This window comes from Antechinus flavipes, chromosome X (genome assembly GCF_016432865.1).
Source record: "Antechinus flavipes isolate AdamAnt ecotype Samford, QLD, Australia chromosome X, AdamAnt_v2, whole genome shotgun sequence".
Classification (NCBI taxonomy): Eukaryota; Metazoa; Chordata; class Mammalia; order Dasyuromorphia; family Dasyuridae; genus Antechinus; species Antechinus flavipes.
The window spans coordinates 75,994,238-76,011,852 of NC_067404.1; the positions used below are offsets into that span (position 1 = coordinate 75,994,238).

The 17,615-nt window shown below is 41.1% G+C and overlaps 1 long non-coding RNA gene across 2 annotated transcripts in view; it reads left to right on the plus strand.

Annotated features, from left to right (window-relative positions):
• Positions 1-17,615, plus strand: part of LOC127542940 (uncharacterized) — a 112,526-nt gene that overhangs the window by 81,641 nt on the left and 13,270 nt on the right. The window lies entirely within an intron of this gene.

Here is a 17,615-nt window from a genome sequence, read left to right on the forward strand (position 1 = left end):
TGTAGTGGTATCTCAGAGTTGTCTTAATTTGCATTTCTCTGATTAATAATGATTTGGAGCATATTTTCATATGGCTTTAAATAGTTTTAATTTCTTCGTCTGAAAATTGTCTGTTCATATCCTTTGACCATTTATCAGTTGGAGAATGGCTTGATTTCTTATAATTTAGAGTCAATTTTCTATATATTTTAGAAATGAGGCTTTTATCAATTGTTCTATTTCTTTTTCTAAAATGGGACTATTTAGCAATTTACTTCCTCCTCTGTTAATCTGGGCAACCTATATTTTTGTAGGTATTCATCCATTTCACTTAGGTTATCAAATTTATTGGCATAAAGTTGGGCAAAGTAACTCCTAATTATTGCTCTAATTTCCTCTTCATTAGTAGAAAGTTCTCCCTTTTCATTTTTAAGACTAACAATTTGAATTTTCTCTTTCTTTTTTCTAATCAAATTTACCAAAGATTTATGTATTTTGTTGGTTTTTTTCATAAAACCAACTCTTAGTTTTATGTATTAATTCATTTTTTTCTTTCTGTTTTAAAATAAAATTGACCAGTGCTGTATTAGTTTATTTTTTTCATAAAACCAACTCCTAGGTTTATTACTTCAATTTTTAACTTTCAATTTTATTAATTTCTTCATTGATTTTTAGGATTTTTATTTTAGTGTTTAATTTGGGGAATATCATTTGTTTTTTAGTTTTTTATTTACATGACTAATTTATTGGTTTTCTCTTTCTCTTTTTTGTTGATATAAGTGTTTAGAGATCCAAATTTCCTCAAATACTGCTGTGACTAGCTCACATGAATTTTGGTACATTGTCTCATGTTGTCAATATCTTTAAGGAAATTGTTTCTTTGATTTGTTCTTTAAGGTATATAATTTAGTTTCCAAGTAATTTTTAATCTATTCTTCCAATACTCTTTATTGAATGTAATTTTATTGCTGTTGTAAAAAAGACAAACAATTTTTCTGCTTTTCTGCATTTGTTTAAGATTTTTATGCCCTAATACGTGGTCAGGTTTTGTGAAGGTGACATGTATGGCTGAAGACAAGGCATACTCCTTCATATTCCTTAATTTTCTGCAAAAGTCTATCATGTCTAACCTTTCCAAAATTCTATTTATCTCCTTTAACTTCTTTTTTATTTATTTTGTATTTAGATTTATTTAGTTCTGAGAGGGGAAAGTTGAGGTCTTTTTTTTTTTTTAAACATTGTTTTATGTCTATTTCTTCCTGTAACTCATTTAATTTTTCTTCTAAGAATGTGAATACTCTGGTATTTGGTCTGTATATGTTTAATATTGATATTACTTCATTTTCTATGGTACCTTTTAACAAAATGTAAGGTTCCCCAATTATGTCTTTTAATTAGATCTAGTTGTGCTTTTTAGGAAACTAGATAGCATAGTGGAGAGAGCACTGGGCCTGGAGTCACGAAAACCTGAGTTCAAATCTTGCTGTAGACACTCATCAACTCTGTATCCTTGAAAAAATCATTTAACCCTTTTTTGGCTCAATTTTCTCATCTGTAAAAAGGGAATGGCAAACTGGTCCAGAAATCTTTGCCCAAAAGTAAACCTCAAAAAGGGATCATGAAGACTTGGCTGTGACTGAAATGACTAAACAACAACAAAGTTTTGGTTTATCTGAGACCATAATTGTTAAGCCTGCCTTTTTTGTTTCAGCTGAATCATTTTGTCCTAGCTTCTTTTTTTAACTCTTATGTGTCTTTCTGTTTCAATTGTGTTTCTTGTTTTTTAATGAATATTTTATTTTTCCAATTACATGTAAAATAATTTTTAACATTCAGACTTCATCAGTTCTTTCTCTGGAGATGGATAGTATTTTCATCATAAATCCTTCACAATTGTTTTGGATCATTATATTGAACTAAGTATGTAAGTCATTCATAATTGATTGTCATGGAGTATTGCTGATACTGTGTATACTGTTTTAGTTCTGCTCATTTCACTTTGTATTAGCACATGTAAGTCTTACAGCCTGCTTGTCGCATCAAGTGTATTTTTTTGTGAACAACAAATTGTTGGATTCTGGTTTCTTATCCATTCTGCTGTCTACTTTCATTTTATGGGTGAGTTCATCCAATTCACAATTACAGTTATGATTATTCTGTATTTATTTTCATGATATTTCCTTCTATTAACCCTTCTTTCTCTCTTTTTTCCCATCTCTCCTCTAAAATCTGTTTTGCTTCTGACTGCTGCCCTCCCTTTATGTGCCCTCCTTCTCATCAGGCCCCTTTCTTTTATCCCCTTCCCTTCCTCCTCCGTAAGCTAGATTTCTATACCCAACTGAGTGTGTGTGTGTGTGTGTGTGTGTGTGTGTGTGTGTGTGTGAAAGGCACCTGCTCCTTGTAGCCACAATTGCTTGCTCTTCTTTTGAACTCGGTGGGGCCAGGGCTCCTGCTCCCTTGTGACCACAAGCACTCTTCTCCACCCTGAAAATGTGTGCTCTGTGCTCATGGTGCTAACACAAGAGTCCTTTATAATCTCTTTCTGAGAAATTGTTTGATCCCCTTACCTTGTCTGGACTGAGAGTTCCCAAGCTTCACTGCTGCTGCCACAGCCATCTCCAAGGCTCATGGCATGCTCTCAGAATATCCCCTCCCCTTTCCTGATGACCTCCTAAATTATCTTGGGCTGAAAAAAAATCCCACCCAATTCTCCAGAATTGATTTGATGTGTTATTTTAAAGTTGTTGTGAGGGAAATGTTGGGGGAGCCCAGTTGGAAATGCTCTCTCTACTCCACCATCTTGGCTGCATTCTCAAAAGTTATTTTAAAAACAGGAATTTATTCTTTTCACGAAAGGGAGTAGATCAGGCTGGATGGAGAGCTAGCCTCAGCCAGGAAGACCAGGTTTATAGCTCTGATTCTGACACATGCTGGTCATGTGATTTGGGTCACATCATTAACTTCTCATAAGATTAAAAATTGCCAAGAGGGTCCCACCTGCGGTAAAGTTTCCTTATATCAATGAAGTCACTGATCCTGTCCTTATTCCTATTATTTTTGGAGGGAGGGGGACAGTTAGGTGATACAGTAGATAGAATGCTGGAGCTGGAAAACCTGAGTTCAAATCCAGCCTCTGACACTTACTAGCTATGTGACTCTGGGCATGCCATTTAACCTCTATATGTCTTAATTTCCTCATCTGTAAAAGTGCTAATAATAGCATCTGCTTCCCAGAGTTGTGGGAGACTCAAATCAGCAAATATTTGTACAGCTCTTAGCACAGTACCCGGCACAGTGATAGATGCTATATAATGTTAGTTGTTGGGCTTTTTCCCCACAGAAAGAACTCTGAAAAGATAAACAGATGTTTTATTTTTTCTGAGAGAAATCAAAAATGGAGAAGGAAAGAGAATTTGGAAAGAAGGAGAGAAAAAGGAGAAAGGAGTAGAGAAAAGAAATGGGGAAATGGAAAGAAGAAATAGAATAAAAATAGAGAAAGAGAGAAGGAGAGAGGGAGAAAATTGGAGAGGAAAGAAAAAAGGGGCAGACTGGTGGAGGAGGAAAGCCAGAGAGAGAATAAAGGCTATGAGTGTTGCCACTGGGTTTGGGACCCTCTCTTTGCTGTCCCCTTCACATAGTTACCTTGCAGTCCTTAGCACCCCCCCCCCACCTTGGCAGCAGCCGATCACCGTCAGAAGCCCCTAACAGGATTTTCTTTGACAAAAAAGGTGTGTGTGGCGGGGTCAGGACAAGGTAGGTGAAGAATGATGTTTAAAAAAAAAAGGCACAGGAATTCAAGAAAGACTACAACTGAGACCTTCCCCATTTTTGTTTTTGCTGTTCTGTTTTTTACAGAAACATAACAGGACATAAACTAAATCAAGTAGTGCTACCTAGGTTGATCAGGAAACATTTATGTGTCAGAACAAGCCTTAGGAATATCAAGAAAGCCAAAAGACAGCTCCCTGCTCTGAGGCAGTGCAGAGTCTAATGGGAGAGGTGGCATGTAAACAACTAAGTACAGACTGGATACAGACAGGATAAATTGGAGATAACCAATAGAGGGAAGGCATTAGCATTAAGGGGGACTTGGAGAAGGTGGGACATTAGCTGGGACTTGAAGGAAATCAGGGAAGCCAAAAGGCCGGGATGAAGTGGGAGAATGTTCCACACGTGAAGGACAACCCAGTGAAGATGTCATCAGTTGACAGATGGAGTGTCATGGTCAAGGAACACATTCCCTGGTGGGGGTGGTGTAAGGTGTAAGAAGACGGGAAAGGCAGGGTCTAATCGAGTTCACTGTTGGTTTCCAAATTTAAAAAAGGAAAGCAAATTGGCAGGTTTTGCACGTTCATAAGTCTCATCACATCACTTCCCAGGAGGTGAAAGGTACACTAAGAGATATATAGCTTCTAAAAGAAATTTGTACAAGTCCCATGTTGTAGCTCAAAAAGCAATCAACTGTGGAAATTCTATCCAGTGACTTTAACAGCATGTGGATTTGCCTGCCTTCCATGATGAAGGCAACCCAATCTCGGTGGAAGTGAGAAACCCCAACCAAGGGCCTCGACCTTCTGTTGCAAGAACACAGGGAGGGGAGAACTAGTGGGGAGAACTAGTTCCTTTTTATTTGTTTGAAACAGAGGAGCTCTTGCAGGACATTGGAAAGTTGGTACTCTTGCCTGTTTTGCATGATTTCTCATTTGGCTACCTGCTTGTTTGTGAAGTGCACTTTTGGCATGTTAATTAACTGAGCAGAAAAATAGTTATTTCAAGTTGCTGGTTGAATTCTCAAATAAGTACTAGTGTGACAGTCCTGAAAGTTGACCTAGACATTTTTGCCAGCAATATGTGGGGCAAATGGCCTCTACCTGTGTCATGTATGTCTTATATGGGTATAGCAGATGTTCAACAAGACATATTAGCCATAAGGGGCCAACCTTTGATGGAAAAGAAAGATGATCTATATATCACTCGCTCTGATCCTTAATCATGGTAAGTGTATATTACTAATTTAGTATGAGTCTGATTCTACCAGCCCCAAAAGAAAATTCATCTTATTAAAGTCAGAAGTACCATGGCACAGTGGGTAAAGAGCTGGCCTCAGAGTCAGGAAGAGAAAGTCTCACTTGTGATTTATATTACATTCGTGATTCTGGACGAATCTCTTAACCTCTCCCACGTTCCAGGAAACTCTTAATGAGTAGTGAGTAAGTAGCCGAGAAGGTACCAGGCTATGTAGCTAGAGGAAAAGCTCCCTAATGCTGAGAAATCAGAGTCTGGTCAAAACCAACACCCGATAGTCACATGCTTCTTAGTACCGTGTCTTTATTTATGAATCTTGTCGTCCCAGCCAGATCAGAAGCTTCTAGATGACACAGACTGCATTTTCTATTTGTTTTGCATGCCTTCTCTGCAGATAGAGGCAGCGTGACACAATGGAGAATGAGCTAGCTTTGAAGTCAGGAAGCCTTGGGGTCACAGCAACTTCTGATCCAGCCTTTTTCTGTGACATTGGGAAAGTCACGTTGTGTCACCAGGGCTCTGGGAAAATCTCCAGGATTCTAAGTGTTAAGACCAATTGCTGATCTCCATCATTAGAGGGAATTTCCTTGTAATGAAATCGTGGGTGTGGTTGGAACACTTAGCACAGTGTACATCCTCTCATTAAAACTTAATGAATGAATTAAATGAATTATGAATTACAACCTGAATGAATGGTGGAAAACAAACAAAATCCTACTAAGCCTTGTCCCATCCCTCCACCAAAAGTTACAAAGAATTTAATTTACCAGGTCACTTAGAACAGATAAAATCTGAAAATTGAATTTACATTTTCAATTTAAGTGAATTGTTTTGATTTTACTAACAGGCACTGAAAATACGCCATGTGAGGAATTCAGGAAAACACAGGAAAACTTGTAAACTTTTATAACAGTGTCAAATATGACCACGATAATGTAAATGAAAACCTTGGCCATGGCCAAAAAGCAGTTTTGTGCCGTGGAGCTCACGTCTCACTGACCAGCATTTTCTCATCTCTTGAAGTATGATTTCTGCCTCCACCACTAGACTAAAGCTGATTTCTTTGAGGTTACGAGTGACATTGTAATGGTCAAATCAGGTGCTTCTTTTTCAGTTCTCATCCTTCTTGACCCCTTCGTAGATTTGGAGACAGTTCCCTACTTCCCACTGAAGTCACCTAACAATGAGTCATATAACTTTTCTGTTTCCATTTATTTATCAAATGGGAATCATTTCTTCCCTGCCTTAGCTGGTTGTAAGGCTCAGATGAGATAATAGTCCTTTTAAAGTTCAGAAGTTCTAAGAGACATAAGGTGGTATCTCATAGAGAACAAAGGCACTAAACAACAACTGTGTTCTGTCTCTGCCTTTACCTGGCTGCTCTCCATCTGCAATGCAAATATCATTCAAACTGTTACTGTGAGGGGATTGTATTGGATGATTTGGCATAGCCAGCTCAAAAAAATACTGTTGTTCTGGACCATCTGCCATGTTAGGGGAACTAGCAATGGATGGATGCATGGATGTGTAGGTGTTTTTTTTAGACTGGATTCTTAAACCTTTATTTTTTTAATTTAAAATTTTTTATGGCACCTTTAATCATTTCCCAATATCTTTACTTCCTGGTGAGGAAGAAAAACATTTAAGCTTAAGCAACTAATAACCATCCATGACTGACAACTCTCTGCTCTTGTGTCCCTTGTCTTAGCTGAGGATAGGATAGTATTATATCATCTGATATTCAGGAGTGTCGACTCTTTAAGTAAAAATTGTAAAAATCAGTCATTGCATTGATCGGAATTATGATGTCTTTCGGTGTGGCTTTCTTTTATGTCACTGTAATAATTGTGTAGAATGTTCTCGTGCCACTTTTTCTCACTCTGCTTCAGTCAATGCAATGTTTCCTCAGCTCTTGAGAGTCTTCACGTTAGTTTGTTTTTACAGAAACATGGTGTTGGTGCAGCTAGATGGTGCAGTGGATAGAGCACTAGCCCTGAAATCAGGAGGACCTGAGTTCAAATCTAGAGTTGAATATTTATTACTTACTAGCAGTGTGACCCTGGGCAGTCACTTAACTCCAATTGACTTGCACAAAAACAAAACAAAACAAAACAAAACCAAACCAAAAAAAAAGGCATGGTGTTTACATACCATTATTTGTCCAACAATTACTCAGTAGTGGGCATCCACTGTGTTGCCAGATTTTGCCACCATTAAAAAAATGCTGCAAATATTTTGGCATCTGTGAGAACTTTTGTTTTCTTTTTTAATTCTTCAGGTCCATTTCCAGTATTTATGTAGTTGGATTAAAGCTGGGGCTGGACAGTTAAATACTGTTCCTTGAATAAATTCAAATTATTTTTCGCAATAGTTCAACCAGTTTACAGCTCTACTGAGAGAATGACCGTCTTCCCAAAGTTCCTCCAACAGTATTTCTTTTACGATCTTTGCCACTTTTGCATCTGAGCTCTTTTTGTTTGGATTTCTTGTGTTATTAATGATTTTGAGCCTTCTTATTTGTGTTGCTTTTCTTGTGGATTTCATGAGATAGCATAGACGATCCAGTATGCTGCACTTAGAAGGCTGTAACTAGCCAGTAAGCAAGCATTAAGCTATATGTATTTTCCTGTGAGGGAATGAACTGATTTTACTCCTTGGTATATCAAAAACATAAAACAATATGTAGTCAGTAATTTGTAGAAAATATTGCTAATGCAATATTTCTGGTGTTCAGCTTGTGAGCAAGCTGAAATAATCTTTATAAACAAAAAGCTTAAAATTGAAATACTGTGACCTTGTCGGTAAGTCGCTTCAGTTTATTTATTAACTACTGAGTCAACTAGCACTAATCAAGTGAGGCGAATATGGTCACAGTTGCCAAAGCTGCTGCTGTTGTTACTGCTCTTAGTTTCTGTTTCAGTTTTTAGAGGGATATCCCAAATGTTGCCTCACTCGAGTGAGGCCTTTATCAGCCCAAGTCTGGTCTCAAACTCTGCCCTAACCAGTTTATAACTATGTTGAGTTAGGAAAAACAATGCATGAAAAGCATCCTTTGTTCTCTCTGGGGTCCATTACTGCAAGCACTATAATCAGTAGTAGTTGAGGTAATTTGTTTTCATTTTACAGTTGGTTCAAAAGCTTCAATAAACCTTAGTCATTTCCAAGAGAGATGATGATGATGATGATAGTTTACATTGATTTAGTTTTAAGATTTGCAAAGCACTTTTCATACGTTCTTTCATTTATCCCTGGAACAGCTCTGGGGGATAAGGTTAGTTTTGGTTTGTTTTTACCATCCTCATTTTGTGAATGATGAAAGTAGGGCTTTGAGAGCTGTAATGACTTCCTTTAACTATCCAATGCGAGCAGTGGGACTTGAACCCAGAGCTTCTCTCTTCCATGTTGAATGTTTTCTCCACATACACAGGTCAGCTTGAGAAAGAGAGTTGGGACCAGATCAATAAGGTTGGACCCTTGAACATCCTGCTAAGAAAGCTGGACTTTACTACTTCGGCCAGGGGTCTGTACTTTTTAATGTATTAGGCCAAATGTGGTGGTACTCAGCTGTGCTTTGTGCTACTAGGGAGGCTGGGGCTGGGGCTGGTGGATCGCTTGCATTTGGAAATTCTGAACTGAAGTAGAGCTGGGGCCAACCGGGTGTTTTCATTGAGCCAAACTCCAATGTGAAGAGGGGCAAAGGGGCCCAAGGTGGAAAAGTGGAACTGCTTAGGGGCTCCATGCTGATCAGTGTTGGGACCAGGCGGGGCAAGATAAGGAGACTAATCTCCCAAAAAATCTTTCTTGTGTCATGGACTCCTTTGGCAGAATAGTGAGTAAAGCTTATGGACCTGTTGTCAGCACAATGGTTTTTAAGTGCATAAAATAAAATACATAGGATTACAAAGGAAACTAAATATATCAACATGTAAATCAAATTAATGTCAAAATAGTGAAAATTCCATGTTCATGGACCTTTGGATCCCTTAGGGGGTCTGTAGGCCTCAGACTAAGGACCCCTACTCTAGGCAATGGGAAATTATTTTTGGATATTATGTAAATGAAATAGAAAGGAATACTAGAAATAGATGCAAAATAGAATAAATGTGTGTTTCTGTAGCCCTGTATTCTCACGGCAGTGACAGTGGCACCACCATATCAGGACTCTCCTCAGTAATAAGCTGTGAGAGGAAATGGCCCTCACCAGATTCACAGAGGCGACTCGATTTAAAAGGCACTTGGGTGGAAGGTACTTATACTTCTGTTCTTGGTGTTGGCAAACTGAATGCTTGGGGTTTTTTTCTGATTTCTTTTGTAGGAATGTTTGAAATGCCTCTTTTCTTGTAAATCCACCTTTTTTCATTGATTACTGGACTTGGAATCAGATATAAAACTAGAAAAAAACTAACAATTTGGGTTATGTCCCTTTCTCCTTCAATTATCAGAATATGTGTGAGAGTTGTGCAAACTGGGTGAACCAAGGTGATTTCATCTTGAAAAACAGACTCCATTTTCAGACTTTTTTCACTTTCCTGTAAATTCTACCTATTTGTTAATTGGGGTAATTAGACGACATCTCGTTCACATCTGGGAAAATCTACTTGCTTGTCCTCATACCCCCAACTCTGGAAACTAGGTCATTCCCTTTCCAGTTGGAAAGTCCCTAATCTTTCCTCCAAATAGATTGCCTAATTATATCCTGATCTATAGACTGTTAATTGTTGCCTTTTAATGCATAAAAATCTGTCACTTCTTATATTCGGGGTCTAGTGCCAAGTCGAGAGGAAGTCTGGGCCCAACTTGTTATGCACTTGGTATGCTTCTCTTACTCTAGATGCTTGGAAGACCTAATTTTTGTTCTCGGGTGATGTCAAATTACACCCGTCACAGTTTTTGACAAAGCCGGCCAGATGGAGACTTGATTCAGATCCCCAGGATGGACTTTCAGAAAGTTTGTGAAAGACTGTCCCGGAGACTGGACTCCCCATCTCGAGCTCAAGCTATTCTGAGCTAAGCCCCCACATGACTGGAGCAAGTGTTTGCCAGGAAGTTCTCTTGGAGGCAATAGGTAAGCTTCCACTTAAGATGGCGAAGATGCGTTGTGTACAAATAACCATATTGATGGCTGGCACATTGGAAGTCACCTATAACCATAATTGATGAGTAATGGGATAAAGTCAAGATATTCAAGCTGTTAACCTATTTTGCATTGCTGGGTTTTTTATCTTATTTAATGTTTTCCTAATTACATGTAAAAACAATTTTAACATTTTTTCTCAAATTTTGAGTTCCACATTCTCCTCCTCCATCCCTTTCCCCCCACTGAGAAGGTAAGCAATTTTATACGGATTAGACGCGAGTAGTCGTGCAGAAGATATCAGTATGTAAGTCATTCTGTTAAAGAAAACGCACAAAATAAAAAGCCTGAAGAAAAATAAAGAAAGTAAAGAAAAAGTTTCTGATTTGCATTCAAGCTCTAGCAGTTCTTTCTCCGGAGATGGACGGCATGTTTTATCGTAAGTCCTATGGAATTGTCTTGGGTCATTTTATTGCTGAGAATAACTAAGTAGATCATCGTACAGTATGGCTGTCACTGATGCTCTCCTAGTTCTGCTCATTTTACTTTGTATCGTTGGTTCTTGTAAATCTTGACATGTTTTTCTGAGAGCATTCTGCTCATCATTTCTTAAAGGGCAGTAGTATTCCATTACAATCACATTTAACAACTTGTGCAGCCGTTCCACAATTGATGGACATCCCGATTCTTTGTTACCACTAAAAGAGCTGCTACATATATCTGTACACATAGATAGGGCCTTTTCCTTTTTGTTTTTTATCTTTTGGTGATACAGATCTAGCAGTGGTATTGCTCGATGAAAGGGTATATGTGATTTTATAGTCCTTTTGGCTTAATTCCAAATTGTTTTCCCCAAATGGTCGAATTAGTTTATAACTTCATTAATATTAAGTTACTGTTTTAATTTCCCACATCCCCTCCGGCATTTGTCATTTTCCTTTTCTGTCACGTTAGCCAGTCTGACAGATGTGAGGTATTTCTCTGATCAATAGTGATTCAGAGCATTTTTTTCGTATGATTGTAGACGACCGATTACTTTGTCTGAAAATTGCCTATTCGTATCCCTTGAACATTTTTTATCAACTGAGAAATGGCTGTTACGTCTACAAATTTGACTCTGTTTTCTATAATTTTGAGAAATGAAGTCTTTATCAAAGAAAAATGTTTTTCATAGCATTGACTACCAACGATGTATTTCCCTCTGTCCTATTTTCCCTGTTTATCTTACTCCCTCTTTCTCCTTTTACCCTGTCCATTCTCAAGTGTTTTCTGACCACCCCTTCCCCAATCTGCCCTCCCTTCTATTACAAACCCCCACCTTCTCTTAGCCCCTTCCCTTCCTACTGTCTTGTGTGGTAAGAGAGATTTCTACACCCAACTGAGTGTGCATCTTATTCCTCTTTGAGCATTCTTTTTATTTATTTATTTTATTTAAATTTTTTTTAGATAATCATACCATCACATTCAACTTGGATATCTGCAACTCCCCCTGTCTCCCCATCTCTCTCTCTCTCTTTTCCCCTGTCCCTCTTCTTCTCCTCCCTCCCCTTCTTGCTCTCTCCCTCTCCTTTCCTCTCCCTTCCCCCTCCTTCCCCCCTCATTTTCTCTCCCTCTCCTTTCCTCTCCCTTCCCCCTCCTTCCCCCCCATTTTCTCTCCATTTCTCCCTGTCTTTCCTTTCCTCTCCTACTTCTTCTCCCTCTTCCTCTCCCTCTCCTTTTCCATTTCCCTCTCCCCCTCCTTCTCCCTCTCCCCTCTTCCCTCTCCATGCCATCTTTCTGCCTCCCTTTTCCTTCCTCCCCCTCTCTCTCCCTACTTCCCTTCCCCTTCCTCTCCCTCCCTCCTTTTCCCTTCTCCTTCCCGCTTCCTCTTTCCCTGTCTCTCTTCCCTTCTTTCTCCCTCTCCTCCCCCCTTCTCTCCCTCCCTTTCCCTCCTTTTCTCTTTCTTTCTCCCTTCCTGTCTCTCTCTCTCCCTCCTTGTCTCTTTCTCTTTCCTTCCCTGTCTCTCTCTCTCCCTCCCTCCCTCCCCTTCCATCTCCCTCTCTCAACTTCCATCTCCCTCTCTCCCTGTGTCTTGTCTCTTTGTGTCTCCTGCCTTCCCCCCTCTCTCTGTCTTTCTCTCTGTGTCCCTCCTTCTCTCTTCCCCCCTCTCCCTTCTCTAACTGCCCTAGTAATGAGAAAGTTTTAAAGAGTTACAAATCTCATTTTACCATGAAGGAATGTAAACAGTTTAACCTTATCAGATCCCTTATGCTTTCCCTTTCCTTTTGCCTTCATATGCTTCTTTTGCGTAGGTGCTGCAGTGGATAGAGCACCAGCCCTGATGTCAGGAGGATCTGAGTTCAAATCTGATCTCAGACACTAAACACTTCCTAGCTGTGTGATCCTGGGCAAGTCATTTAATCCCAGTTGCCTCAGGGGAAAAAAGTCAGATTTTCTATTCAGCTCTTTTTTCTCTAGAACATGGTTAATGCTGAAATTTGTTTTGCATGACTTTCTCTTTGTAACAGATGATGTATTTCCTGCCTTCTCAATGGGGAAGGAGGAGTGGAAGAGGGAGAAAGGCTGGAACTGAAAGTAAAAGAAAATCGAATTGAAAAACAAAGCAAAATAAATATAAACTGTGGAGGCGGTGTGCTTTAGTCGATAGAAAGCCGATGGAAGAGTTGGAAAAATTAGGGCTTAAGTTCCATCTCGGACACATACTGGCTGTGACTCCAGGCAAGTCATTCAATCTCTCCTTTTAAGGCTTTGCCTGAAAGGGAAGGTGCTGTTTTCCCAGGTAGAGTTTCTTGCTCTAATGAAATCTCAGGGCTTGTCTAAAATCCCAACTGGGTCTATAACACCATTTCTGACTTAGCGCTAGTAGAGTGTGCCTCAGGGATCTCTTCTTGTGTTTTTTAATCATTGCCTAGATTAAGAGAGAGGGACAGACTTAGCAAAATTGCAGATAACGTGAAACTGGGGGTGCAGGGATAACCAATTTGTGGGATGATAGGATCCAAAAAAACCCCACGAAAATCTAGAACAGTGGGACAAGGAGATAGTTCAATAGGGGAAGATGTCGAGTACCACACTGGGGTTCAGAAACGAGTTTCATGAGGACGTATTAAGGGAGGCATGGCTAGGCGGCAATTCATGTGTAAAAGATCTGGAGGTTCCAGAGTATTGAAGATCGATGGGATTCAACAGTATGATATAGCTGGGGGTTCTGAGGGAGCGGGAATTGTGAAATGAACTCTTAGCTGTCCTTGGGAGCCTTACTGTTGAGTACCAGAGGGATGGTAATCCCATTCCATCGTACCCTGCCCTGGTCAGAGTGCATCTACGATATCGTGTTGGGTTTGGGGAACGACATCTTGTGGAGAACATTTGACAAGCTGGAGTGCCCCCGTAGGAGGTCAGTCAGGATGGTAAGTGGATCGGAAACCGGGCCTTTGGAGGATCGATGGAAAAGCAGCTGCTTATGATGGAGATGACCATAACTTTTTTAAGAGCTATTCTTAGAAAAGGGATCAGATTTGCTCTGCCCCAAAGGGCAGGATCACCAAAATGTGGTGATCTTTTCCTTCTCAAAACACAGCCGGTTTAGCTTAGAGCCTTCCGAATGTCTCCAAATCCAAAGGTTCTGTCTTTCAGCCTCTGCCTCTGCTCTCTTCAGCCTCCAACCAGCACAGAGATGGAATGAATCTCTTGTCTCCTTCACTTGGGGCTCGGCTAGCTTTCTGGTGAGTCTTTCAGACCAGCTTGGTCTCAGTGGGGGAAGTGCCGGAGCCCAGCCACTAACTACAGTGGTGTGAGATGAAGATGAATCTGGTTGTCCACTGAACTCTCGACTCGTAGCTTTTTCCTCTGAAAACTCTTCTTCTGCCACCAGCCAGCCAAGTGGAAAATATTCTCTCTTGCCTCGGAGAGAGGGCTTCTGGCGTAATTCCGCTGAAATCTCCCACAGTGCTCTGTGGATATTTATGGAGTTGTAGGTTTGGTTTAAAGACAAACTTCCCAGCAATTAGAACCATCCCAAAGTGCCATGGCTTGCTAGGAATCAGAGATCACAGACTTAGAACTGGAAGGGACCCCCAAAACTGACCTAAGAAGGTAGAGCGCTTCCCCCTCACTGCCACCGCTGAAGTAGAGGCTGGATTATTGTGGGGGAACGACATCGGGCCACGTTCAGCTTCGCTTGTCGAGCCAGGGCCCCCACTCATTGTCTTCTGAGATGTCTTCTGAGACCGACGGTCTTCCGACCTCCCCCTCCACTCCCTAGGCAGATTTTTTCCTCTCTCTGGGCTGTAGTCTCCTCATGTATAAAAGAGGGGATTGGACTAAATGAACTCTGGAGTCTCTTCCTGCCGTGCCTAAAATCTAGGATGATTCCTCGTCACGAGGCATGCTCTGACGGCACGTTTGGAGAGCTGGAAGGCATCATCAGCTGTGGGAGGACCGACTCTTCGGGGATGTGCTCGAGCTGCTGAGCCTGAAATTTTCAATCTGAACCTCTCCACCTCGGGATCCTGCCAACACTACAAACCAGGGCTCGATGTATCGTCTTGGCGACCATCGAGACTCGAGCGATGGAGAAAGTGTTCGTGATACATTTCCAACAGAAATAAATCTCCTGGGTGATTTTTTCTCAGTCCCACTTGTTTAGCATGTGTTCGGGCCCCCCTGAAGTTCCCGTCACGGACCAGAAGCCGAAGGGAAGGGAGAAGTCGCCCACGTGACCTGGATCCCGGAGCAGCCGAGCCTGGCGTTTCTTGAATTACTTGGTTAATCTGCGGTTTCACCCAAGATGAAAGCGGTGGTTAATTCAGCAAAACAGCAACCATCTAAACGTGACCAAAGAGTGCTTATAAATGAAGTTTTAGTACCAGAGACTGAGAATTGGGTTAGAACTGCCCTTTGTAACACCTTGGACCTACCTGTAGCCATCGGTGCCGGAAAATCATGACTTTTTCTATTCTGCTGAATATATATTGTATAAATTGTGTTGCTTGTGGGACCTTCAGAGCTCTATTTACATGTTCAGCGAATGGGAACTCGTCACCCAATAACACGACCCATTTCATTACTCCGATCGATCGGTCGGCAAGCCCGTGCTGGGCAACGCAGACACAGAAACCAAACGGTCCCCGTCCTCCAGAAATTTGGCTCGGACTAGGGGAATATAAACTGCTTACAGATGAGTGACGTACCAAGTCCTTGTGCAGTGATGGGGGTGACGGGTGCGAGTGGGAAGAAGATACTAACAATTGAGGGGAATGGGGAAAGGTCCCTTTAAGGAGGTGACCCTGCAGTTGGGCTTTGGAGGAAGCTATGAGTTATAAGAAGCAAAATTTTAGAGGGAAAGCATTTGTCACAGGGGACGGCCCGGGTAAATCATAGAGTATCCTGTGTGGGGACCGTATGAGGAGGGAGCGGTAACGCGTAAGCCTCGAAAAGCAAAATGAAGGCAGACTAGGAAAGGCTTGAAATGCCCACAGAGGAGTGTGTGCAAAAGGTGAGACAGCTTCTGGAACCCAAAAGTGCCCCGGGTAGGCCTGCAGCTGTTTAAGGTCCTTTGGAACCTGGTCCTTACAGATGTTTCCAGTCTTTTTATACCTTACTAGCCTGGGCCACTTGCTCTTCCTTAAACACCACACACCTTCTCTCTGTCTCTCTTTGCTTCTCTGTTTTTCTGTGTCTGTGTGGATATGTGTCTGTCTCTGTGTGTCTGCCTCTATCTCTCTGTATGTGTGTGTTTCTGTCTCAGTTTATATCTCTTTACTTCTCTGCTTCTCTTTGTCTCTGTGTCTGTATCTCTGTTTCCTTTTTTCTATTTCTCTGTGGTTATGTATCTCTGTGTCTGTCTCTGTATCTTTTTGCTGCTCTGTATCCATTTCTGTTTCTGTGTGTCTCTGTCTCTGTGTTTATATCTCTTTGCTTCCCTCTTTCTCTTTATTTCTGTCTCTCCCTGTGTCTGTATGTGTCTCTGTATCTCTTTGCTTCTGTCTCTGTGTCTGTATGTGTCAATGTCTTTGTATCTCTTTGCTTCTCTGTCTCTCCTGTGTCTGTATGTGTCTCTGTCTTTGTATCTCTTTGCTTCTCTGTCTCTGTGTCTGTATGTCTCTGTCTTTGTATCTCTTTGCTTCTCTGTCTTTCCCTCTGTCTCTGTGTCTGTATGTCTCTGTCTTTGTATCTCTTTGCTTCTCTGTCTCTCCTGTGTCTGTATGTGTCTCTGTCTTTGTATCTCTTTGCTTCTCTGTCTTTCCCTCTGTCTCTGTATCTCTGTCTTTGTATCTCTTTGCTTCTCTGTCTTTCCATCTTTTTGCTTCTCTGTCTCTCCCTCTGTCTCTGTCCCTATGTGTCTCTGTCTCTATCTCTTTGCTTCTGTCTCTCCCTCTGTCTGTATGTGTCTCTGTCTTTGTATCTCTTTGCTTCTCTGTCTCTCCCTGTCTCTGTGTCCATGTGTGTCTGTCTCTATGCTTTTCTGTCTCTCTGTGTCTGTATGTGTCTCTGTCTCTATCTCTCTGTGTCCGTATGTGTCTCTGTTTCTATGCTTTTCTGTCTCTCTGTGTCTGTATGTGTCTCTGTCTCTATGCTTTTTCTATCTCTCTGTGTCTGTATGTGTCTCTGCCTCTATCTCTGTCTCTCTGTGTCCGTATGTGTCTCTGTCTCTACGCTTCTGTCTCTCCCTCTGTCTCTCTCTGTATCCATGTGTCTCTGTCTCTATGCTTTTCTGTCTCTCTGTGTCCGTATGTGTCTCTGTCTCTATGCTTTTTTGTCTCTCTGTGTCTGTATGTGTCTCTGTCTCTATCTCTGTCTCTCTGTGTCCGTATGTGTCTCTGTCTCTATGCTTCTGTCTCTCCCTCTGTCTCTGTGTCTCTGTCTCTCCCTGTGTCTGTATGTGTCTCTGTCTTTGTATCTCTTTGCTTCTCTGTCTCTCCCTCTCTTTATGTCCATGTGTCTCTGTCTCTATGCTTCTCTGTCTCTCTCTGTGTCCATATGTGTCTGTCTCTCCCTCTCTTTATGTCCATGTGTCTCTGTCTCTATGCTTCTGTCTCTCTCTGTGTCCATATGTGTCTCTGTCTCTCCCTCTGTCTCTCTGTCCATGTGTCTCTGTCTCTATGCTTCAGAGCTCTATTTACACGTTCAGTGTATTTCTTTGCTTGTTTCTTCCTGTCTCTCTCTGTGTCCGTATGTGTCTCTGTCTCTATGCTTCTCTGTCTCTCTGTGTCCATATGTGTCTCTGTCTCTGCGCTTCTCTGTCTCTCTGTGTCCGTATGTGTCTCTGTCTTTGTATCTCTGCTTCTCTGTCTCTCCCTCTGTCTCTGTGTCCATATGTGTCTCTGTCTCTATGCTTCTCTGTCTCTCTCTGTGTCCGTATGTGTCTCTGTTTTTGTATCTCTTTGCTTCTCTGTCTCTATGTCCATATGTGTCTCTGTCTTTGTATCTCTTTGCTTCTGTCTCTCTGTGTCCATATATGTCTCTTATCTCTTTGCTTGTTTCTTCCTCTGTCTTTCTCTGTGTCTATATGTGTCTCTGTCTTTGTATCTGTTTC